We start from the raw sequence: 24411 nt of genomic DNA on the forward strand, positions 1-24411 counted from the left end.
CAAGGAACCCTTAAGTCTTAGAGTGTGCCTGTCATTCAGTGGGAATAAGAAATCTCTCTTTCTCTCTCTCTCTCTCTCTCTCTCTTTTTTTTTTTTTTTTGAATTCAGCCTAAAATGCTTCTTGATTTAGCTTTGCTGGCACTGGGTTGCTAGGCAGCACCAGTTTTCATGTGAGAGAAAAATAAATATCTGAAACAACAGCAACAATGGTAAAACTCCGAAGTTTCCAAAAGCTTTATGTTTGCCCGAGTAGTGACGATTTAGTGTAGAAGTCAAAACCCCACGGCAAGAATAGTAGAAAATTGCAGAAGGGTGGCTTTTTCCTTCTTCCAGGTTTCTTGAATGTTGGCATCTTTGGCGTAGCCGCGGAGACTTACTTTACTGTTAGATTTTCTCCCCCCTCAACAGGGCCTTGCATTCTCTGGAGTGTTTAAAAAGGAGCTTTAAAACCACAGACAACTTTCTGTCTGCCTTTCTCCTTCCTCAAAGACAAGTCAGAAAATAATGACGACATTGTCTTCCCAGTTCTGCCGTCTTCATTTAGCTCTGCTGTATAGGAAGTCCCTTCTTGGTGCTGTCGTGTGGCTCTGGAGGGGGCAGGTAGCGTTTTTCCCAGGGTACTAGGGTGGTTTGATAAGAGAAAATTTGAAAGGCAAGATTCTTTCATTCTACGTTAGTGTTGGGTATAGATGGAGAACTGGGGCTGTCTCCAGAAAATCCAAGAGCTGCTATACAAAAGGGTGGGGGTAGATTGATTCTCTGTTATCTGTGAATGCATAGTCAGTACCAGTGAGCAGAACTTGCTAGGAGGTGAGTGTTTGATTCGATACAAGGAAGAACTTCATAATATTCTTCATAATGAGAATGTGTTCATGTTGGAGATGAGGATTGAGGACCTGGAAAAAGCAAGCAGGCCTAGGAGGTCTGCCCCACTTAGAAATTCTCTGCCAAGGTCTCCGGAGACGCAGAGCTGCGAAGACAGGTCTCAGAGCAGAGCCCTGGACTTTGGAACTTGGCGATCAGTTGTGTGTGTAGAACTAAGGAGGATGAGGAACAGGATCCTTTTGTTCATCTCTCTTTTATGAGCAGCATCAAGAGTTCTTGGAAGGGAAAAATAAGAATCCAGGAGTGAGGGGATGCGAGCAGTGGGAAGATGTGTAGGTGAGCAGTGGAGAAGGTACCAGGGGATGCCTTTCCTTAAGGGACAGGAGAGTGTGGGGGCCTTTATGGGCTTGACTCTTTGCATGGATGTGCTCATTTTTATTTTCTCTTATACAATAAAACCTTCCAGCTTTCAGCACTATCTCTTCCACATCTCTCATTATAAAGTTGAGAACAATAATAATTATAATAGCCAGTCCTTACAGAGGGATGATTATGCGCTGGGCACCAGACTTAGCTCCTTCTATGACATTTTATTGAAATACTCTGTAGCCAGGACCACATAATGTAGCGCAGTGAGCTCTAAATGAAATTCCTTGGGTTGGCATCTCTGTTGCACCAAGTCATGTGACTTCTGTGTGATCTGGCCACCCTGTTGACACTCACGGTCAGTTTCATTCTCCGCAAAATAGAAATAACGTAAGTACCTCTTCAACAGAGCGGTTGCAGAGATGAGATAAGCTGATCTACCGGAGAGAATCCTTTCACTGCTGTTGCACAAATGAGGAAGGTGAGGCTCAGGGAGGCTCCAATAACTTGCTCACAGTCACAGTCCTAGAAAGTGGCCAAGCTGGGATTTGAACCCAGTCTGTCTCCAAAGCCTGTCCCTTAACCTTACACTGTCACTGTCAGATAAATGTCTCTGCAGCCTCTCAGTATGTGTTATAACATACATTCATCATTATAATAGCAGCGTATTTCCACAGTCCTAAAAATCCCATGTTCTGTCTGTTCATCTCTTTTGTTGTCTGCCCTACCCCGCCGCCCCCCATTTCCCAGGCCCACCACTCACTGGTCTTTTTACTCTCTGTAGTTTTGCTTTTTCCAGAATGCCGGGTAGTTGGAGTCCTATGGTAGGTAGACTTTCAGACTGGCTTCTTTCACTGGCTACCATGCACTTAAAGTTCCTCCGTGTCTTTTCATCGTTTGATAGCTTATTTCTTTTTAGCGCTGACCTGTTTGTATTTTGAGAGAACCAAGGGGTTTATGTGGTCACTGTGCCCAGCAGGCAATGGCAGGAAGGGCCGCTCCTCTCAACTGGCCATCTTCTCTCCCCTCTTGCCGCATCGTCTATATCACGCAGGCTGCTTCCGAGATGCCCTGTCTTTGGGGCTGACAGGTTGTGTCAGGCCTCCCAGCTCAATTTTGCCAGAAATTCCAGTGAAGAAGCTGCACTCCTCATCTCTCTCCTTGTGTTCCTCGCCATTAGGATAATTAACATATAATGATGCCAAGCCTGGTATTTATTCAGTGCTCATACTGTTAAGTATTTTACATTATGATCTCATCTAATGCCTCACTCAACAGGTCTGTGAAGTAGATATCATTTTCCTTATTCTACAAATGAGGAAACTGGGCCTTAGGGTAAGAATTTGCCCCAGGTCACACAGCTGGTAAATGGCAGTGGTGAGATTTAAACCCAGGACTGTCTGGCTCTGGAGGTGGGACCATTAAACTATAGACTGTAATTGGCTTTACATGGAAGGTTCTGTATGTGTGGTCCCCAGCTCATAGACTGGGCAGCCACCTTCTGATTCTTAGAAACAGCAGACCTAGAGCATACGCAGACTGAACGAAATCACTAAAAACAGAATGTTTCAGTGTCTCAAATAAATTTTCAGAAATCCAAAAATACACCAAATAGTGTAAGTGGGGAGATACCCACGTGAGGTATCACTTCAATAGTATGTAAAGAACTGATTTTTCTAGGCTGTAAAACTACTAGGAATAGGTGACCTATTTTTAGCAAAAACTTTAAAATCAACAATAGAAGCTTATATTAATGGAGTATGTATTCTCTTGAAGCCTACCTAATAATAATATGGCCACTTGCATCAGACTAGGGTGCTTGCAGAAGAAAGTTTTTTTGTTGTTGTTTTGTTTTTATTTTTTCTTTTCCTGGAAAGATGGCCTGCTACTATGTAGATAAGCAGGGCTGGGAGAAGGGTATTTTTCTGAACTCTGAACTCCGTCTCTTCCCCTTTAACCTTTCTCTTGTCCCCCTCATCGGTGCTGCCCCACAGTCACTTAGTCCAAATATGTCCTGGCAGACAGCCCCATGCCTCTGAGAACTGCTTACTGTAGACCGCATCCCTAGGTGCGTAAGACATGGTGCCGCATAATCTTGATCTGCTGGTGAGAGCTGGCTAGACCCTCAAGAGGAGTCTCACAGGAGGCTGGGCAGAGTTAGGTTCTCTCCCATAGAGATTTGGAATTGGAGGGGGAGAAACTCAGCAGTGACTGTGACATTGCCCTGGGCGGGAAGCTACAAGAACCCTGGCAGTGGGTCAGGTGTCCAGCAGAGAAGGCAGAGCGCTGGGAAGGATGGGAATCTTGTTAGAAAAGCGCCCAGAGGTGAGAAGTGGAGAGTTGTTAGTTGACTCCTGATGGCCTCAGAACAGTTTTGAGTTCCAGCTCCTCCTACTTCCTGCTGATTCCTTTTAACAAATCCCCTTTTACTTCTGTCAGTTTAGTACCGTTTTGGTTGCAGCTAAATCATCTTTGGACAGTGTGAGACAATTCACAAGCGCTATACCTGCAATTTGATAAATTTACAGATGCATGATTTATTTGTCAACTTTGATTTAACTCTGTTTATATTTCAGTGCTATCAGGTAGCTTAGGCATGTCCTTGGGGCTGGCTGTTAACTCAGGTCCAGTCTTTTTGGAAACAGATCAAGTGGGTCCAGTCAACAGAGTTTTAGGTGGAACCTGGCATTTTGAGGTTGTCCAAATATGAACCTGTTGCTCTCTTCCCATGATCTTAACTAGAACTTCTTTAACTTTCTTCTTCAATTTTCTCAGACCAGTATTTAAACCAGAAGTGACTTTTCTCTCAACTCTAACATAATTTCTTTTTCTTCTAAGTCATTGTGTTCCCAGTTGTTGGTCTCCAACCTGATAAAGCCATTCCCTCCGCTGCTGCATTCTTACACATCTCCTGGCAGCGTGGGCCTCAGTCTGCCACTCAGTCATGTAGCATTTTAACGTCTGCTCCTGCATGTGCCATACCCTTCCTCCGTCTAGAGCAGTGGTTTTGAAGTTTTATTACATTAGGACCTAGTTTGAAAATTTAATGAAGGCTTTGGGTTCTGTTCCCAGGAAATGGTATTATTATTATAGATACACCGAAGAAATGTAGGCGCAGTTCTAGGAATTTCAGGTTAAGAACCTAGAACCATGGGAAAACCAAGAGCTGCCATATATCCAGGTGAGGTCAGGGTCTGGAACATGTCTTCAGGCCCAGCCTTTCTTGTCTTTTGATGTTGACTTATTTTCCATGTTTTTGCTCAGAAGCCAGGAGGGGAGCGGATAAAGATGTCGCTCATCTCAGATTCACGCTTTATTTAATCAGTGACACTTCGTTGTTTCTGTTCCTTACCCGGGCCAGCCATGAAGGAAACCTTTTATTAAAATACTGATGGCTCAGTTTGGCCATGGAAAGAATGAGCCCACACTGAAAGGCCTTGTCCTTAAATAACGAAAGGCAGCTGTTTTCCATTGAGATGTGCTGATATTCAGACTTCTCCCTGAGTGGGAAGCAGAAGGAACCTGACTTGGGGCAGACTGAAGAAGGCACCTTTGTCCTCGTCAGGTTTTCACAGTGCAGCCTTGTTGTCTCATTTGAATTCCTCTGACTTGCCCTGAAATTAAAACTGTTAATTTTAATTTTAATTAAAACTGTTAGTGATAACTGAGAGCTGACCATGTGCCAGTATTTTAGCTCTTGCCTCTTTAGCATGGCAAACACTAGGTAGCTGTCCTACCTAACTAAATGTTTTCACTAATGTATGGTACCTGGAAAATGGCTAAATTAAGGGTTGACAGTTTCAGCTCATGCACAGTGGGGCATGTGACAGTTCTATTTCTGCTAGGCTTCCATAAATTCTCCAATTTCTGGGACGCCTGAGTGGCTCAGTTGGTTGGACGACTGCCTTCGGCTCGGGTCATGATCCTGGAGTCCCGGGATCGAGTCCCGCATAGGGCTCCCAGTTCCACGGGGAGTCTGCTTCTCTCTCTGACCTTCTCCTTGCTCATGTTCCCTCTCACTCTCTCTCTCTCTCAAATAAATAAATAAAATCTTTAAAAAAAAAATTCTCCAATTTCTGCCGTAACTAAAAGTCAGAGGAGCTAAAATGTCTACTTGAAGAAGCAGGCCGCTATGTTATATCCTCCAAATTGAAGTCTTGCCGGTAAGTGTAGTGCCTGCTTTCGTGGCTGTGTCTGAGGTCCTCAAGACCACCCCCACGTTCGGGGATGTGCTGGAAGGACACAAAGTTGTGCTCACAGCTATCATCACAGCAGTGGAGTAAGGACACACAGAGAAGAAGACAACCCGGGTGGAGTCTGGAGGAGTCCGCATGTCGTTTGGCTTATGCCCTCCCCTCCCAGAAGTCACACAGAGCAGACTCTTCCTCCAGCTCTGAAAATGTAGAAACATGTGTTTGATACTTCTGTTCAGGAAAGCCCGTTTGAGACCAGTGCCTGTGGGAGCTAGTCACATAGGCATCCTTTGCTCACCATATACCAGAATTCCAGACTCCCAGATGGGAAACAGGTATTCCACATAACCCCCACATAGGCCCACCGTGCCCAAACTGTTTGAACACGAATTCAAACAGTTTGGGCATGGTGGGCCATCCTAACCTTAAAGGGAATGTTTTCTATCAGTTTAAAGAACTGTTTACCAGCCTAGTCCCTAGACGCCAACGAAGGGCCAGTTTGGCAAGCAGGCCTTCTAAAGATGCCCATCTTACGCCTGCTGTGTTTATTCTCTTCTACACACTGGGCATCTTCTAACTGCTGGGGTGAGGAGGTTGAGGGCAGGGGTGACTGTGAGTGACTGTCTCTCCTGCAAGGATGTTCTCTGTCTTTGGGATTTAGAGCCTTTTGTCTTTTGCTTTGGAAGTGTCTTCTCCATGCTGTTGGGGAAGTGTGTGTTGTCAGCCCTATTAGGAAGTGCAGGATTAACTTTATTGAGGAGCATGGGAATCGAGGCGAATGTGGTCAGTGTAGGTCAAGTAAATTTCAAGCCATGCAGCCTTATGTCGCTGGACTAATTTGGCCCAGGATGAAAAGTCCTTAAAAGCCCTCCTTCTTTAACTTTCCAGTTGGTTGATTTCTCCTTGAGAATGACCCCACAGGGCAGGAATCAGTTTTGTCAGCTTTATTTCTGTTCTCACTCTTTGGCTCTATCAGGTGCTGTCATTGGGGGCCCCCCATTTTCTCACAGATCAAGGTCCTGCCCTGTCTGTTCTGCCCTCCCTCCTTGGCGTCTGATCCAAACCCCCCTTTTCACGCTGGCTTGGGCTTTGTATTATCTGGCCGATACCCTCCTCAGAGCCGCACTCTTTATTTAATCTTCTGGATTTTTCTCTAGAAAAATCCTTTTACTGAATAGTTTTAAAAAGTTAAAAACAAATATGTAGCCTTTCATGAGGATTCGTTAGGTGAGCTAGTCATCCAATATTAACACTGTGTTCCCCCTCCCAAGTCATTGTTTTTCCTCAGACAGATATTTGTAGTAGTATTGTCTCTCTCTCTCTCTCTTTTTTAACTACCAGTACCATCTAACCCATCGTGATTTAGAGGAAAGGTTTGATTTCCTTTTGTTTATGTCACAGCTCCTCTCTTGACCAGATAATGATGACTTCTATTGATCTTGACAAAGTATTGTTTCTTGTTACCGTAGAGATACAAGTGTCTAGAATTCTGGAGTCTACTAGACTAATCTAGAATTCACTTTAAGTAAAACCTAATTACTTAAAGCTTCTTAAGCAACCTGTACTAAGTCTGGAATCTGCTCGAAAATAATCGAGGGATGTCGATGAATTAAGCTGATCAGTTAATGACTGATGAAGTTAGGTGATGCGGACATAGGAATTTATTATATTATTTTTTACTTGTGTATATATCTCAAATTATTCATGATGGAAGTTAAATGACCTGATATTTGGTGTTGGCATCATTTCTTTTATACACTTACCAATTCATTCAGCAGACATCTATAAAGCTGCTCCTTCATGCCTTGTACTGCGTGGACAGGCACAAAAAATTAAGGGAGTGGGGGGAAGCAGATCTTGCTTTCTGGAAGTCCAGGGTGTAACAAACTCTGACATAGTGGTAGAGTTCTAGAAACATGGCTCGAGGATTGTGTGTTTGGAGTTTGGACCTTCCAGAAGCCAGTAGCTTTCTTTGTCCAAAGCCAGGTTAAAACCGTTTCTATACTCGGAAGACTTATGTAGCAGGCATTCCTTTGTGAATCAATCAGTTGTTTCTTCAGAAGGTATGTACCCATTCCCTTTACAACAGTGACTTAGGCCTGCAGGAGACCTAGTGGACGTAATTATAAAATTTGAAGCTGCTTTTCTGAAGCATCTAGTCTGCGTAGGGCAGAGGGTCGGCACCAAGGCCATCTTGAGTACCTGATGTTCCAGCCACTGGCTAGGTCTCATTTGTAGGACCCATGAATCAGCCAGTCAACCCTGAAAGAGTGTGTTTGTTTGTTTGTTTGCTGTCTTTTAGGTAGTATTGTTTTCTCTGCAGTTTACAGAGTTGAAATTAACTTACCCAAGGTCACACAGCTTGCTTTATTCATTGACAGTCTGCCTCATTCCAAAAAGGATTTCAGGCAGTTAAGCCACACAGTTAGAAAATTCCTTGTGGTCTTTCTACTGTCCCAAGAAAAACAAGACCATATTTTTTTCTTTTTAAGCTTAAATGATGCATAGTGTTTCAGTCAATATTAGTACATGAATAGCTCCAAGTTTAAATTGTACAAAAGTGCTTACGTATGTCTCTGTTGGAATGTGTAGGAGTGAGAAAGGAAATCTCTGTATTTGATTTCATAAAGGCATGAGCTTTATATAGTTGCTTGAGACACACATGCCAGTGCCTGGTTGTGTGCATAAGACAGTTCTTATTAATCATCGCACAGCTGGTGTGTTGTTTGTCATCATTATTACTTATTCTTAATTACCAAAAGTGCACATGGGCTGCAGACTGTAGATGGTGCCAAACCAAACCTCTAAAGTGGTTGGACTAATAGGTTTTGAGGGAGATTTATAATCCTTTGGAAATGATAGCAGTGCTGTATATAGTCACATAAAGAAACAGTGTACATCAGAAACTCACACAGAAGCGGGATCATAATCTTAGTGTATGATCTCAGTATCTGCCTCCTGTTCTCTTTAATTTGTTGCTGAATCAACTTTGCTTGTTTTGTATATTGAGAATAGAATTTATTTATAGGCTGTGCCTCTTTTGAAGTAATTGTTTCTCTTTCCCTAACTCAGCAATAAGTGAAAGTGGAGGCATTCTTTCTCCAGGAAAGCCTTTAAACCCTTGAGTTTTCTAGAATGTCATTTCTGTTTAGATGGAAATGCGGGACATGACTACTAAGAGGATTAGTCATCATTTTCAAAATTTAATGAAGGAATTAGGTCATTTGTGCTTAATGTGCTAATAAGCTCAGAGTAAGCTGTACTTACTGATGGATTGATGTGGAAGGGTCCTTGGAATAATAATTGTTTCCTGTGTCTACTCCTTTTATTCCACAATTTCTGTAGGACTGTGTTACCTGCAATGCCCAGGGTCAACTGTGGTTGAACTCTTTTGGAAGTCCTCTGGGTTTTATCCAAATTCCGTGTAAAAGTGAAAAAGAAAAGTGAAAAGTGAAAAGAAAACTCTTTCACTTGACTTTATTATTTGAATGAATCCAAACTCTTATAAATGGTTTCTAATTCTCCATTGTTTTCTGTTCTTGGCAGCTTTTCTGCTCATTACTGTAGGTCAGTGATTCCTAACCAGTTTTTAATGTTTCATACTTCTTGGAGAATTTGATTAAAGATAACAATCTCGTTTTCTAAAAAGAAAATAATACAAGTGCATATATACCATTTACGGACAATTTGAGGGTATACACTAATACCAGAGTCCATAAGGAACCTCAGTTAGGAATCCCTCCTTTGGGGGAATGAACTTGGGTGATACCGAAATAACATAATAAAAACATGTGGCTCTTTGACACAACTGGGAGTAAGGAAACTAGTGAAGTTCAGTAAAGTTACAGGCTTCTACATGTGATGGTGTGTTACCTTTTACTTACATCTTTACCAGTAGTATTTATTGTCTGTTTCTTACCTAAAACAGATACCTCAAACACATGCTCTAAGATAGCAAGCTCAGATCTCAAAAATCTTACAATATAAATAAAAAAATAGGTTAAAAGGAGAAAAGAATAACACCTTGGTATCAGTCAAATGGAAGAAAAGCTAGAGACCAGCAAGTGACATTTTTAAAAACTGGCATGGACCTCATCTGTTTTACTCCGAACTCTGCCTTCCACAAATGCGACACAGAACAGATGCATATGTAATCCTCACAATTCCTTTTTGGAGGGAGGTGTAGAAGATGGTTTGGTCAGCCTTGGGTTAGACTTGCAAATTCCACAAAGGTAGAAGCTCCTCCTGACCACCCTGCTCTCCTAGCCAGAGAAGGAGACTAGGTGGGGTGTGATGCATCATGGACTCCCTCTCACAGACAGCCTGGGGCAGTGATCTCCAGCAAGAAACAAAGTCAGAAAGGAAACCTCAGAATCAAGACTAAATTAAAAATTTAAAAAAGAGCTTCTATAAGAGAAGAACATGGGAAAAGTGAACCCCAAGATTAGAGAGAGGAATACTGTTTCACACCCTGATAGCTTGTGATGTGAACATCTAGAAATCCTCTTACCTGGTCCATCTTCTGCCTGGAGAATGATAGGAAGCGGTGATAGCGGCCACCAAGGGCAGAGACTCCTGGTGGGGGCTGAAGGGCCAGGACCTCTGCTGGAATTGTGGGCAGCCCAGGCAGGGGGACTGAGCACAGACACAGACAGGCATTTTTGCAAAACCCGAGGTGAAAGACCAGGTTGTGCGCAGCCCCAGCCGCACTGTTGCCCTCCGCCTCCTCATTGGTTACGGACCAGTTGTGTCCTCTGAAAATGTTCAAGCCCTAACCCACAGGGGAGGAGCGTTTTGGGTCGGGGGGGAGTCTTTAAAAAAGGGAATTAAGATTAAACAAGGTGGTAAAGATGTGGCCCCCGTCCAGTATAAGAAGGGGAAAGGACACCAGGGATGTGCTTGCACACAGGAAAGGCCATGTGAGGGCACAGCAAGAAGGCAGCCACCGACAAGCCCAAGAGAGAGGCCTTGGGAGCAGCAGACCCTGCTGGTACCTTGAGCTTGGGGCTCCAGGCTCCAGAACTGTGAGAAGATAGATTTGTGTTGTTCAAGCCACCCAGTCTGTGGGGTTCTGTTGTGGCAGCCCAAGCAGACAAACACACCCTTCTCCAGCTACAGAGCGCCGGGCAGGCAGAACTGTTGTGTGTGGAAGAAGAAAACAGACCCCCGCAACATGGGAAGAGATTCAAGGACGTGTCACCCATGGTGTCGTGGTGTGAATAAAGTGTTGACACAAGTAAAATTGAACACAAGTAAAATTGAAATCAACCAACCAAAAATACCCACTGTGGAGTCTATATGAATGTATTGCAGCAGGAGGGGAAAAAACGTAAACTGTAGTGGAAGAATCTGTTTTGGAAGAAATACTGATCCAAGGAAGAGAAGAAAAGAACTTAGTAAAATTTGTCTCTATAGAATAATTAAGTAGTTAATGAAATGGGAGTTGAAAAAATAAAATGACTCAGGGATTTTTTTTTTTTTTTTTTGAAGGTACTTGTGGAGCTAAGGAAACAGTACACACATACAGTATTTTGAAACAAATGAACAAATTAAAACATGTCAAAAGGAATAGAATAAAAAATTAAATTACGCTCATTCATGAAACAGTCATGGTCAGTGGACGGAGAGAGACAGGCAAAAGAAGTCAAAGAAACAGAGGGAAAAATGACCTGTTAGAGGTCACCATGGCAGTACAGAATGAAATGCATGGAATAGAAATAATCTTAATGATAAAACAGATGATGACTTTTTTCTGAATCAAAGTGAGACTGTAATCTATCTGATCAGAACATTCACTGAATTTCAAGAAACCTTAGTTCTGATTTTAAGTTCTTCAGAATTAACCATATAGAAACAAACTCTGATTAGGTTTTTAGATTTTGAGGAAAAATAGAAAACCCATTAGGAGGATTCATCTGGTTGCCTCATATTTTCCTACAGCAGCTCAGAATACAATAAAGCAATGTTTATAGGTTTTGAGTATCTGTTCTTGGCCACAAGGAAACATCCCAAATTTCAAAAGGTAGAAATAACACAGACCGTTTTTTTCCTGATCTGTATAACACTCTAAATCTAGGAATTGGAAGAAAAGAAAAAGGTCCCTGGTCACCTGGAAATTTAGAAACTTTCATGATTCATGGATTAAAATAGAAATTAAAAAGTTGGAGAATGCCTAGAAAAATATCATGAAAACAAGAATATCAAAACCTAAATTTGTGCAGAAATTATGTTCTGAGGGAAATGGATAACCAAGTCAGTAAGAATGAAATAAATTACACTTCCACCCACTTCCCCCCAAATTTGGAGAAATTAAGAAATATAAAAGATGAAATTAATTAATTAGGAAAGAAAAGTGTTTTTTTTTTTTTTTTTTTTATAAAGCCTCTTGCATTTTTGGTAGAGTTGGGAACATAAAACAGATTTCCTTGGCTAAGCTAGTCAAGAAAAACGGGTGGGAGAGAAGGCTCACAAATATAAATAGAAACAAATATGGAAATAACCATGGATACACAGTGCACAAAATTTTGAAAATCAGAATAAAATTAGTGAACTAATAAAGAAATGGAAACTTTAAAAGAGCTGCCATCCACAACAAGCACCACACACAGGTATTTTCACAGGTGAATTTTAAACTTGGAAGCAACTGTTTAATCTGTTAATGTTTAAACTGGTCCACACCATGGTAGAGGAGAGTTTCAAATTCTTTTTATGATGCTGGTAAGGCACCAGTGCCGAAGCCGGTTGGAGATAAAGTTGTAGATCAATTTTACTTAAGCATGTTGTGCAGAGACCTTAAATAATACATCAGGAAATAATAGCAATACTTTGTGTAATATTTCAGTCTAAGTTGACTTCATCTCTGAAGTACAAGAGTGGCTCAATATTATGAAATACATTAATACAATATATCACATTATTAAGTCAAAGGAGAAAACCTTATAGCTGATGCCTAAAAGCATGTGACAGAATCTACGTAATTCCTAGGGAAGTATTCTAGTAAAACAGAAATTTGTGGATACTTCCTTAAAATGATCTAAAACTGTGTATTTTATTCCTTAAGTTAGTATTCTGTTTACGTACTGAAACACTTAGAATGTTGAAATTGTGACTTGGCTCACTGTTACTAATTAACTATTGTCCTAGAATTATTAGACAAGAAAAGCGAGAAAGCGATATGAGGTGGTTTGGAAACTGGAAGAGGGAAAGTTTGCATTATTTACGGGTGTGATTGTACACACAGATAGCCCCAGAGAGCAGATTGAAGAGCTCTTATATACACTAAAATGATTCACTGGGATAAAGGATTAAAAGTAATTCCCAAAATCAATAGCTTCCATATGTACTACAAGGCCTCAGAAAATACAGTGGGAGGGCAGGCCCTATTATCAATGTTCTCTGAAAAGATGAATTGCCTGATGTAAGCCTAAATCAAGAAATGAATCACCAGTGTGTAAGGTTACATGAAGAGATGAAGAACACCTATTTGAAGAAAGCTAGAAAGTTCCACCAAGAATTGAGGGAAATCTCCTGGAGGAGGAAATGAGTATATGTGAGCTGGAACAGACTTTTTGTGATGGTTTGTGTGTCCAGCAAGGCTTAGAATGACCTCCTGCTTTGAAGCCATCTCTCTGTTACAAAGGACTCGAAGGATTAAGTGTCAAGATTTTGCAAAAATGTAGAGCATAGTCACTGCTATTGCATGTCCACCATACCTCAGTGCAAGAATCAGAAATGGGTTGAGGGTTCTGCTGCAAGCTTCGAAGATGCGGCCCAAGGGAAAACGTGGTTCTGGGAAAGGGGTGAGAGGGGATCAGCCTCTGGGAGTGACAGTTCTGACAGGAAGGCACAGGGTCCCAAAGGTGGTGACAATGCAGTAAAGGTCAGACACATTCTGTGTGGAAAAACATGGGAAAGTCATGGAAGCCATGGGAAAGTTAAAGTCTGAAATGGATTCAGTGAAGTGGCCACACAGTATAGTGAAGATAAAGCCAGGCATGGGGGTGATAAGGGGTGGATGACCACAGGTTCCATGGTGGGACCATTTCAAGAAGCAACATTTGCCTTGCATGTAAGTGGGCTGAATAAGCCTGTGTTTACAGACCCTCTGGTTAAGACAAAGTTTGTATATCCTATCATTATGGTTGAAGGAAGAAAATAAAATTGTATGAAAGACTTAAAAAAAAAACCAAACAACAGAAAAAAGCCTTCAGTGGCGGGGAAGAGAGTTAAATTATGTGATGGCCATAAGGAGAAATGTTCAGCAACCCATTAACAAGAATGGACTCATAAGCATTGATACCAAGTATGGTGGACGTGTGCTAAGGTGGCCCAGTGGTCTAGGCCCTTGGATGCCTGTGGGACCTATGGCTTGATTCTCACCAGTAGAATCTAGGGTGAGGGGCTGTTTTCCCCATGATGATTTTGTTATAGAAGACTTCATGGGAGCAGACTGGAGACAGAGGTTCTTGGTGGCCTGGAAGAAGCAGATAGCCATGTTGGGCACTGCCTTCAGAGAGGACCTTGGCAAGGCAGAGAACTGGGAGCCTCTAGCCCATGTTCATCAAAAAGTCAGAACCCTCAGTCCTGACTGAAAGGAAATGAATCCTGCCAACAACCCAAATGAGTACGGAAGCCGATTTATCCCCAGTTTGGCCTCCGTAATGCTAGCTGGCAGATACTTTTGATTATGGCTTCGTGAGTTGAGAACCTGAGCAGAGAGGCCCAGTTAAGATGTGCCTGGACTCCTGATTCTTGGAAACTCTGAGAGAGATGATACCTTTCTCATACACATCACGAATCAGAAAATACAGAAGTAGTAAATGTGTTGTTTTTAGGCTTTGAGTTTGTGGTAATTTCTTATACAGCACTAGTAAATGAACACACTGAAACTGAATGATATCTAAAACACTGGTGTGTACTCCCTTACTCTGAATTAAACTTAAAAAATCTCATCCTACTCACTGACCCATCTTTTCTTTCATACCCTAATGACTGTGGTCATCATGGCCTCTTTGGCATTCCTGGAACATGCCAGGCACATTTCTCCCTCAGGGCCTTCATGCTTATTTATTTCTAAGGTCCAGAACATTGTATGTTCCATAGTAAGCATTCAGTTAATAGTTGAATAGTTAAAAATTTCTTGGAAGTGTATCTCTATTAGGATCTTCTGTGTGTTAAAATACGTACCTAGAAATTATGTGTGTGTGTTTTGTGTGTGTATGCAGGCATATGCATAGACAACTTTTAAAATTTTCTTAGAAGAAATCAAAGAAGCTGTTGGCAATGATTATCTTCGAGGGGTGGAAGAGAGGACTCAGTATTTTTCTGGTATTGATTTGTCAGTACCCTCATCAACAGTGTTATTAAGATAGGGACATTATGGTTCATTTATAGTCTCCTTGTTTGACTTAAAGCCAACTACCACATACTTAAATTTACATTATGGAATAAACAAATACTCTTGTTCTCTATCTCACAGTGTAAAAATATCTGTCAACTTGACTCAGCTACTGGAAGAAACTGGAAATTGCTAGAGAGATCAGACTTCAGTTTGAAGAACCTTAATCATGAGTCCGATTCTTTTTTGAGTTTGAGCTCCTTACATTCTTCCACGTCCTTCCATGAATGAAGGCCTAACAGGGCCGTCTTGTCTTTAGATGACAAAAACTTGAAGCAGTGATGAGAGAAGTATTTGTATGTATGACCTACTGAGCATGTTTACGGCAGAGTGCTTACATTGTGAAGTCACTTTGAAAATGATTATTTTGCTTGTATCCAAACTGTCATCTGGTTGTACAGGGTATCAGATGAAGAAATGAAACAAATGTGTCTCTTTATGACAGATTACATAAGGATGACCACAAATTCCTTTACATTCCTTCCATCAAGATAAGAGAATCTGTTTCCTTCCCTTAGATCTTGGTGACCCCTGGGTTTGAAACTCCCGAGGCTTTGGAGAGGGCTGTTATGAAGCAATCAACAGAAGGAATGTCTCACCATTTCACTGAATTGGTTTAGTAACTTCTGTGTTCCTATTGACTTCCAGAAGAATGTTCTTTTAGGTAGAAAAGAGAATATTTTTAAAGGTTACATATTTAAAGAGCAACACATTATCTGCCTATTTTCATACAATTATAACTCTAAAAGTGAAAATACAGTGCCGGCACTGTAGGTGGTTAGTAACTTCTCATCTTGTTCTCCCTAAGTTGACATTAGTTTATAGCTTTCGCCAGTTGGCTAAAATTTCCACCTAGCCCCCCAATTGTTCCCCAACACACAGACTTTATTATCAGTGGGACTCTTGGGTCTCTTGGAGCAGTGCTCAGTATTACTACTATAGTACCTGTATGGTTTTTTGTTCTGTTTATTTACATATTTTTGCATAGTAGGATATAGGAAAATAAGGGTAAAATGCCTATAGGTGCTGTGGCTCTTAGGAAACTCCAAGGGGGTTAATCATTATGCTCTTCAACAAACATCTCTATATCCATGGCTGAGGAGCTGTAAGATCACTATTTCAGAAGCCAAATAAGGATAACTTTATGTTTAACGAGAGCATTTATGAAATGTTAACAGTTCACAAAGCTTTTTCATATATTATATCTGACACGTTCTTCCACTGCAAAGGGAAAACCAGAATAGGAGTGAGTGGTAAGACGAGATTACTCCGTAACAGTCAGGGCCACCTCTGTGTCCCGTTAACTGTGCATCTGGGACCTAAGGAGAACTCAGAGCATGGCCAACTTGCAGCAGGAATTAAGGGAGCTCAGGTCTCAGCATGGTACAGTGTGAATTTATCACAGGGGGTGGGGAAAGGTTATCCTGTCTTGCAGAAAAGGGTGACAGGTCAGCTTGACATGCTTGTTTCTATATTGAGGAGTCAGGCCCTTGGCTCAAATAGCTTGGCGAGTGAGACTGTCTTTTGGAGAGGGGCAGATTTTTTCTCATTCATGGGTTCATCGGTCAACTCTCCAAGCCCAGCCTGCATGCAGTGTTGGATCCTCTTTTGGAATGCTCCTGGTCTTATATTTGTAGGACTTGGTAAAACTTTGGTGACATGGAACTCCTCGTCTCCCAAATTCACTGCCAAGAGTTATGTAACTTCATTAGTTCAGAAGGTTTAACCCCGTATATTCTGTTGATATATGCCTTCTTAGATTCTTAACCCATTAGGCCTGGTTTATTTTTTTTTTTTTAAAGATTTTATTTATTTATTTATTTGACAGAGAGAGAATGGGAGATCACAAGTAGGCAGAGAGGCAGGCAGAGAGTGAGAGAAGGGAGGAAACAGGCTCCCTGCAGAGCAGAGAGCCCGATGTAGGGCTCGATCCCAGGACCCCCAGATCATGACCTGAGCCGAAGGCAGAGGCCTCAACCCACTGAGCCACCCAGGCACCCCTAGGCCTGGTTTTAATCTCTGGGCCAAGTACAAGATGAATCCCTCTTTCACATGATAGTGTTTTTAGAATTAGGTGACTGGTAAATTGCATGAGTTTGTGTTCAGTTTCCCACCTTCCTAGTCACATTGTGCTGTGTTTTATAGCAAGTAATATCTGTTTGGTCTTTGTCCACCATTCCTGCCTCCCAGTTCCCAGAATTCTTGGAATTTCCTAAGCCATAAGAGCAATGGGGACATCTTTGTTGAGTTTGGTCTCTTGTCCTTAGTCCCTGAATCACTTCAGGTGAAATGGGAGTCTTATTATTCCTGAAAAGCTTTCTCTGCCACAACTGAGTTTATATAAACGAGGGGGCTTTTGTAAGGTACCTAAGCATGGGGACTCTTTGCCAGAAGAACCAACAGTGAATAGAGTATTGAAACTTGCAGCCCTAACCCCTGATTTAGGGGTTAAAGAGAGAGGGTGGAGGTTGAATCAGTCACTAGTGGCTAGTAATTTAATCGATGATGCCTATGTCATTGATAATGACTATGCCTTCGTAATGAACCCCAAAGCAGAGCGAAGCCACAAAGCTTCCCATATATCACAGCACCAGATCCCAGACTCTATGAGAACAAAATGCCTTTGTTTGGCACCTTACCCTAGGTATCTTTTCATCTGGCTTTTGATTTACATCCTTTCAGATCCTTTGTAATAAACTGGTAATCTAGTGAGTAAACAGGTTTCCTGAGTACTGTGAACTGCTCTAGCAAATTAATTGAGCCCAAGGAGTGGATCATGTGAATCTCTGATTTATAGCCAGTCAGAAGCCCAGATTAAAACCTGGTCTTACAATCTGAAGCAGGGGTTGGGGGATGCAGTCTCATGGGACTGAGCCCTTAACCTGTGGGATCTGATGCCATCTCAGTATATACTGTCAGAATTGCGTTGAGTTGCTCTAGTGTGGTGCAGTCAGTAAGGAAGGCAGTTGAGATTAACAGCTTCCTTGCTCTAGATGTTCTGTCTGTCAATCCTGTTGGAGATGTCCTCAGCTTGTCAGTCATGACAGGTGGTGGCTTCACCCAGGCCATACTGTCCACATTGACTACTCATGGCTGTGCCTGAGGCATATGTTCTCATACTGTACTTGTGTGGCTGTTTTTATACAGGTTCAAGTACCGGCCCGACAAGTTTTATCTTTTCAACCCTGTATTTCCAGTCTGTTTGTTTCCAGTCTGCTGAAACCTGCTTGGGCACACTTCTTGCTCCAGAAATTGTTCAGTATCTCTGCAGTTTTGTGTCCTCTGTCTATGAAGACAAGCGATTACTAACAAATACTGAGCTCTGAGGCATAACACTAGAAATGTTTCTCTAGATATATAGTGGGGGTTCTCAATCGCTAGGGAAATTTGGCAATGCGTGGGAACATTTTTGATTTATAGAACTGAGTGGGGCTGCTATGGGTATCTAGTGGGTAGAGGCTAGAGATACTGCTAACCATGCATGGGGTGGTGCCTCCAATAAGAATGATCAGGATGTCAAGGGTGCTGAGGTTGAGGAATCTTTGTCCATATTAATATAGTTCTTACAAACAGTGTCTGGTGAGCATGATAATTTTAATTGTGTTAATCAGGTTTATTAGCACCTAAGACAAGGATTCTCAAAGTGTGAATGGGGCTTCCCTGAGACCCTTTTAGGGATCTCTGAGGTACCACTCATTCTTTTACAGTTGTAAAGAGGAGTTTTCCAGAGGTGATATGATATCATAATATGGAAACAGATTGAATGCAGAAGCAGATATGAGAATCCAGCTGCCTTCTCTTAAATCTGACATTGAAGAAATTTTTCAAAATGGAAAACAATGCCATTTCTCTCATTAAATTATTTTTGTTTTGGAAAACCATTGTTTTTTCATAAAAGATGTTAATATGTAATGGATGTGTTATTTTTAATCAACTAAAATGTGGTTAAATATTTTTTATAATTTTGTTTCTTAATTCTATCACTAAGAATGTCAGTGGACATAATCCACACAAACAAACATCCATACACTTCTTTTTTTTTTTTTTAATTTATTTGACAGACAGATCACAAGTAGGCAGAGAGAGAGAGAGAGGAGGAAGCAGGCTCCCTGCTGAGCAGAGAGCCCGATGCGGGGCTCGATCCCAGGGTCCTGGGATCATGACCTGAGCCGAAGGCAGAGGCTTTAACCCACTGAGCCACCCAGGCGCCCCACATCCATACACTTCTTTGGGATCCAAAGAACATTATGAATAGTTTTTACTAGTATGTATAAATAGTTCTTACTAGTATGAAGAGGTCCTGAGATGATGAATTTTAAGAAACTTAATTATTTTAAAAATTTATTTAAATTCAATTAATTAACACATAGTGTATTATTAGTTTCAGAGGTAGTTATGTGATTTATCAGTCTTATATAATAACCAATACTTATTACATCATGTGCCCTCCTTAATGTCCACTACCCAGTTACTCCATCCCTCTACCCCGAGCCCCTCTGGCAACCCAGTTTTTTTCCCTATGTTTGAGAGTCTCTTATGGTTTGTCTCCTCTGATTTTGTAGTTTTTTTTCCTCCCTCCCTTCCCCTATGATCCTCTTGTTTTGTTTCTTAAATTGCACATATGAATGAAATCATATGATAATTGTCTTTCTCTGGTTGACTTACCTCACTTAACGTAACACACTCTTGTTCCATCCATGTCATTGCAAATGGCAAGGTTTGATTTTTTTGATGGCTGATTAATATTCCATTGTGTGTGTGTGTGTGTGTGTGTGTGTGTGTGCCACGTCTTCCTTATCCATTCATTTGTCGATGGACATCTGGGCTCCCTACATTGTTTGGCTATTGTGGACATTGTTGCTATAAGCATTGGGGTGCAGGTGCCACTTTGGATCACTATATTTGTATCTTTGGGGTAAAACCTTGTAGTGCAATTGCTGGGTCATAGGGTAGCTGTATTTTCAGCTTTTGGAGGAACCTTCATACTGTTTTCCAGAGTGGCTGTACCAGCTTGCATTCTCACCAACAGTGTAAGAGGGTTCTTCTTTCTGTGCATCCTTGCCAACATCTTTTGCTTCCTGAGTGGTTAATTTTAGCCATTCTGACTAGTGGGAGGTGTACATCATTGTGGTTTTGATTTGTATTTCCCTGATGCTGAGCGATGTTGAGCACTTTTTCATGTGTCTGTTGGCCATTTGGATGTCTTCTTTGGAGAAACATCTATTCATGTCTTCTGCCCATTTCTTGGCTGGATTATTTGTTCTGTGGGTGTTGAGTTTGAGTTAAGTTCTTTATAGAACTGGGATATTTTCCCTTTATCTGATAAGATATTTGCAAGTACCTTCTCGCATTCCATAGGTTGTCTTTTGTTTTTGTTGACTGCTTTCTTTGCTGTGTGAAAGCTTTTTATCTTGATGAAGTCCCAATAGTTCATCTTTGCCTTGGTTTCCTTTGCCTTTGGAGATGTGTCTAGCAAGAAGTTGCTGTGGCTGAAGTCAGTGAGGTTGCTGTCTGCGTTCTCCTCTAGGATTTTGATAGATTCCTGTCTCACATTGAGTTCTTTTATCCATTTTGAGTCTATTTTTGTGTGTGGTATAAGGAAATTGCCCAGTTTCTTTCTTCTGCATGTGGCTGTCCAATTTTTCCAGACACCGTTTGTTGAAGAGACTGTCTTTTTTCCATTGGATATTCTTTCCTGCTTTGTCAAAGATCAGTTAACCATAGAATTGAGGGTCCATTTCTGGGTTCTCTATTCTGTTCCATTGATCTATGTGTCTGTTTTTGTGCCAGTAGCATATTCTCTTGATGATTATAGCTTTGTAATAGAACTTGAAGCCCTGCATTGTGATGCCACCAGCTTTTTTTCTCAGCATTTCTTTGGCTATTTGGAGTTGTTTCTGGTTCCATACAAATTTTAGGATTATTTGTTCAGCTCTGAAAAAAAGTTGATGGTATTTTGATAGGATTGCATTGAATGTGTAGATTGCTCTAGGTAGCATAGACATTTTAACAATATTAGTTCTTCCAATTCAATGTTTTTTCCATTTCTTTGTGATTTCCTTAATTTCTCTCATGAGTGTTCCTTAGTTTTCTGTGTATAGAAACTTTGCCTCTTTAATTAGGTTTGTTTCTAGTTATCTTATGGTTTTGGATGCAATTGTAAATGGGATTAACTTCTTAATTTCTCCTCCTTCTGTCTCATTCTTGGTGTATAGAAATACAGCTGATTTCTGTGCACTGATTTTATATCCTGCTACTTTACTGAATTTCTGTATGAGTCCTAGCAATTTTGGTGTAGGTCTTTTGGGTTTTCCATGAAGAGTATCATGTCATCTGTAAAGAGGGAAAGTTTTACTTTGCTGATTCAGATGCCTTTTATTTCTTTTTGTTGTCTGATTTCTGAGACTAGGACTTCTAGTTCTATGTTGAATAGCAGTGGTGATAGTAGACATCCTTGTCATATTCCCGACCTCGGGAAATTTCTCATTTTTTCCCCATTGAGAACGATATTCATGGTGGGCTTTTCGTAGATGGCTTTTATGATATGAGGCATGTCCCTCTATCTTACACTGGGAAGAGTTTTAATCAAGCAAGGATGCTGTAGTTTGTCAAATGTTTTTCTACATCTATTGAGAAGGTCATACGGTTCTTGTCCTTTCTTTTATTAATGAAAGGGAGCATGTTGATTGATTTGCATATGTTGACCCAACCTTGTAGCCCATGAATAAATATCACTCAGTCATAGTGAGTAATCCTTTTAATGTACTGTTGGATGCTTTAATGTACTGTTGGCTGGTATCTTGGTGCGAATTTTGCGTTTATGTTCATCAGGAATATTGGTCCATAATTCTCTTTTTTGGTGGGGTCTTTTCTGGTTTTGGGATCAAGGTAATGCTGGCCTCAGAAGCAGTTTGGAAAATTTCCCTCCATTTGTAATTTTTGAAACCGCTTCAGAAGAATAGGTATTAATTCTTCTTTAATTGTTTGGTAGAATTCACCTGGGAAGCCATCTAGCCCTGGACTCTTGTTTGTTGAGAATTTTTTTAAAAATTTATTTATTGTTGAGAAATTTTTGATTACTGCTTCAATTTCCTTGCTAGTTTTGTGTTTGTGCAGGTTTTCGATTTCTTCCTGTTTCAGTTTTGGTAGTTTATACATTTCTTGGAATGCATCCATTTCTTCCAGATTGTCCAGTTTGTTGGCATATGGTTGCTCATAATCTGTTATTATATAAGTATTTGTATTTTGGGGGGGTTGGATGTGATCTCTCCTCTTTCATTAATGATTTTGCTTGTTTGGGTCCTTTCTCTTCTCTTTTTGATAAGTCTGGCCAAGGGTTAATCAATCTTACTAATTCATTCAAAGAACCAACTCCTAGTTCTGTTGTTCTGCTCTGTTGTTTTTGTTTCTATTTCATTGATTTCTGCTCTGATCTTTATTAATTCTCTTCTCCTGCTGTGTTTAGGCTTTATTTGCTTCTTTCTCCAGGTCCTTTAGGTGTAGGGTTAGGTTGTGTATTTGAGACCTTTGTTTCTTGAGAAAGGCTTTTGTTGCTATATACTTTCCTCTTAGGGCCATCTTTGCTACATCCCAAAGGTTTTGAACAGTTGTGTTTTCATTTTCATTTGTTTCCATGAATTTTTAAAAATTCTTCTTTAATTTCCTGGTTGACCCATTCATTCCTTAGTAGAATGTTTTTTAACTTCCATGTATTTGAGTTCTTTCCAACTTTCCTCTTGGAATTGAGTTCCAGTTTCAAAGCACTGTGGTCTGAAAATATGCAGGGAATGACCCCAGTCTTTTGGTACTTGTTGAGACCAGATTTACAATCCAGTTTGTGATCTATTCTGGAGAATGTTCCATGTGCAGTCACGAAGAGTATGTATTTAGTTGCTTTAGGTTGGAATGCCATGGATATATCTATGAAGTCCATCTGGGCCAGTGTATCATTCAAAGCCCTTGTTCCTTTTGATCTTCTGCTTAGATGATCTGTCCATTGCAGTGAGTGGGATGTTACAGTCCCCTATGATTATTGTATTGTTATCACTGTGTTTCTTTAATTTTGTTATTGTTTTATATAATTGGCTACTCCCATTATAGTGTCCTTCCTCATCTCTTATTCTGGTCTTTGGTTTAAAATCTAATTTTTCTGATATATAAAGCTGCTACCTCAGCTTTCTTTTGATGTCCATTAGCATGATACATTGTTTTCTACCCCTTCACTTTCAATCTTTAGGTGTCTTTGGGTCTAAATATATGCTCCCCTGGGGTGCCTGGGTGACTCAGTCAGTTAAGTATCTGCCTTCAACTGAGGTCATGATCTCAGGGTCCTGGGACCTAGCCCCGCATGTGTTCCATACTCAGTGAGGCATCTGCTTCTCCCTCTCTCTCTGCCCCCCACTCATCCTCACTCTCTCTCAAATAAATAAATAAATAGATAAATAAATAAATATTTAGAAATAAATAAATATATTTCTCCAAAATAGTATTTTTGTGTTCTTTGGGTAAATACCCAGTAATGGAATTATTGGCTCATATGGTAGCTCTATTTTTAATCTTTTGATGAACCTCCTTACTTGTTTTCCACAGTGATTGCACCAGTTTGAATTCCCACCAGCAGTGCACTGAGGTTCCTTTTTCTCCACATCCTTGTTAACACTTGCTGTTTTTTGTGTTTTTTGATTTTAGCTATTCTGAGAGGTGTAAGGTTCTATCTCATTGCAATTTTGATTGGTATTGCCCTGGTAATTAGTGATGCTGAGCATCATTTCATTTACTTGTTGGCCATATGGTCTTCTTTGGAGAAATGTCTGTTCATATTTTCTGCCCATTTTTAATTGGAATATTTTCGTGTTTGTGTGTTTCACGTTATATATGTTCTTTATGTATTTTGGATACTAACCCTTTATCATATATGTCATTTGCAAATATCTTCCCATTTGGCAGACTATTTTTAAATTTTGTTGATTATTTCCTTTGCTGTGCAGAAGCTTTTCATTTTGATGTAGTCCCAATAATAAATATTTGCTTTTGTTTCCCTTGCCTCAGGATACGTTTTTAGATGTATCTATTTTAGCCATTGCTATGACTCGCATTAGAGAAATTAGTGCCTGTGCTCTCATCTAGGACTTCTTTGTTTTCACGTCTCACATTTAGATCTTCAATTTATTTTGAGTTGATTTTTGTGTATGGTGTAAGAAAGTAGTCCAATTTCACTCTTTTGCATGTGATTGTGCAGTTTTCCCAATACTCTTTGTTGAGGAGATGGTCTTTTTCCCATTGCATATTCTTGTCTTCTTTGTCATACATTAACTGATCATATAAATATGGTTTTGTTTCAGGGTTCTATCTGTTCCATTGATCAATGTGCCTAGTTTTGTGCCAGTACAATAATGTTTTGATTACTAAAGCTTGTAGTATATCTTGATATCTGGGATTGCCATACTTACAGTTTTGTTCTTCTTTTTGAAAATTGCTTTGGCTATCTGCGGTCTTTTTGGTTCCATACAAATTTTAAGGTTCTTTATTTTAGTTCTGTGAAAAACGCTCTTGGTATTTTAATACAGATTGTATTAAATGTGTAGTTTGCTTTTGGTAGTATAGACATTGTAACAATATTTGTCCTTTCTG

At 40.5% G+C, this 24411-nt stretch overlaps 1 protein-coding gene and 1 pseudogene across 1 annotated transcript in view; both read left to right on the top strand.

Annotated features, from left to right (window-relative positions):
• Positions 1-24411, top strand: part of ARHGAP10 (Rho GTPase activating protein 10) — a 314545-nt gene that overhangs the window by 221004 nt on the left and 69130 nt on the right. The window lies entirely within an intron of this gene.
• LOC132000075 (peptidyl-prolyl cis-trans isomerase NIMA-interacting 4-like) lies at positions 13124-13733 on the top strand (annotated as a pseudogene).

This window comes from Mustela nigripes, chromosome 1 (genome assembly GCF_022355385.1).
Source record: "Mustela nigripes isolate SB6536 chromosome 1, MUSNIG.SB6536, whole genome shotgun sequence".
NCBI classification, from domain to species: Eukaryota; Metazoa; Chordata; class Mammalia; order Carnivora; family Mustelidae; genus Mustela; species Mustela nigripes.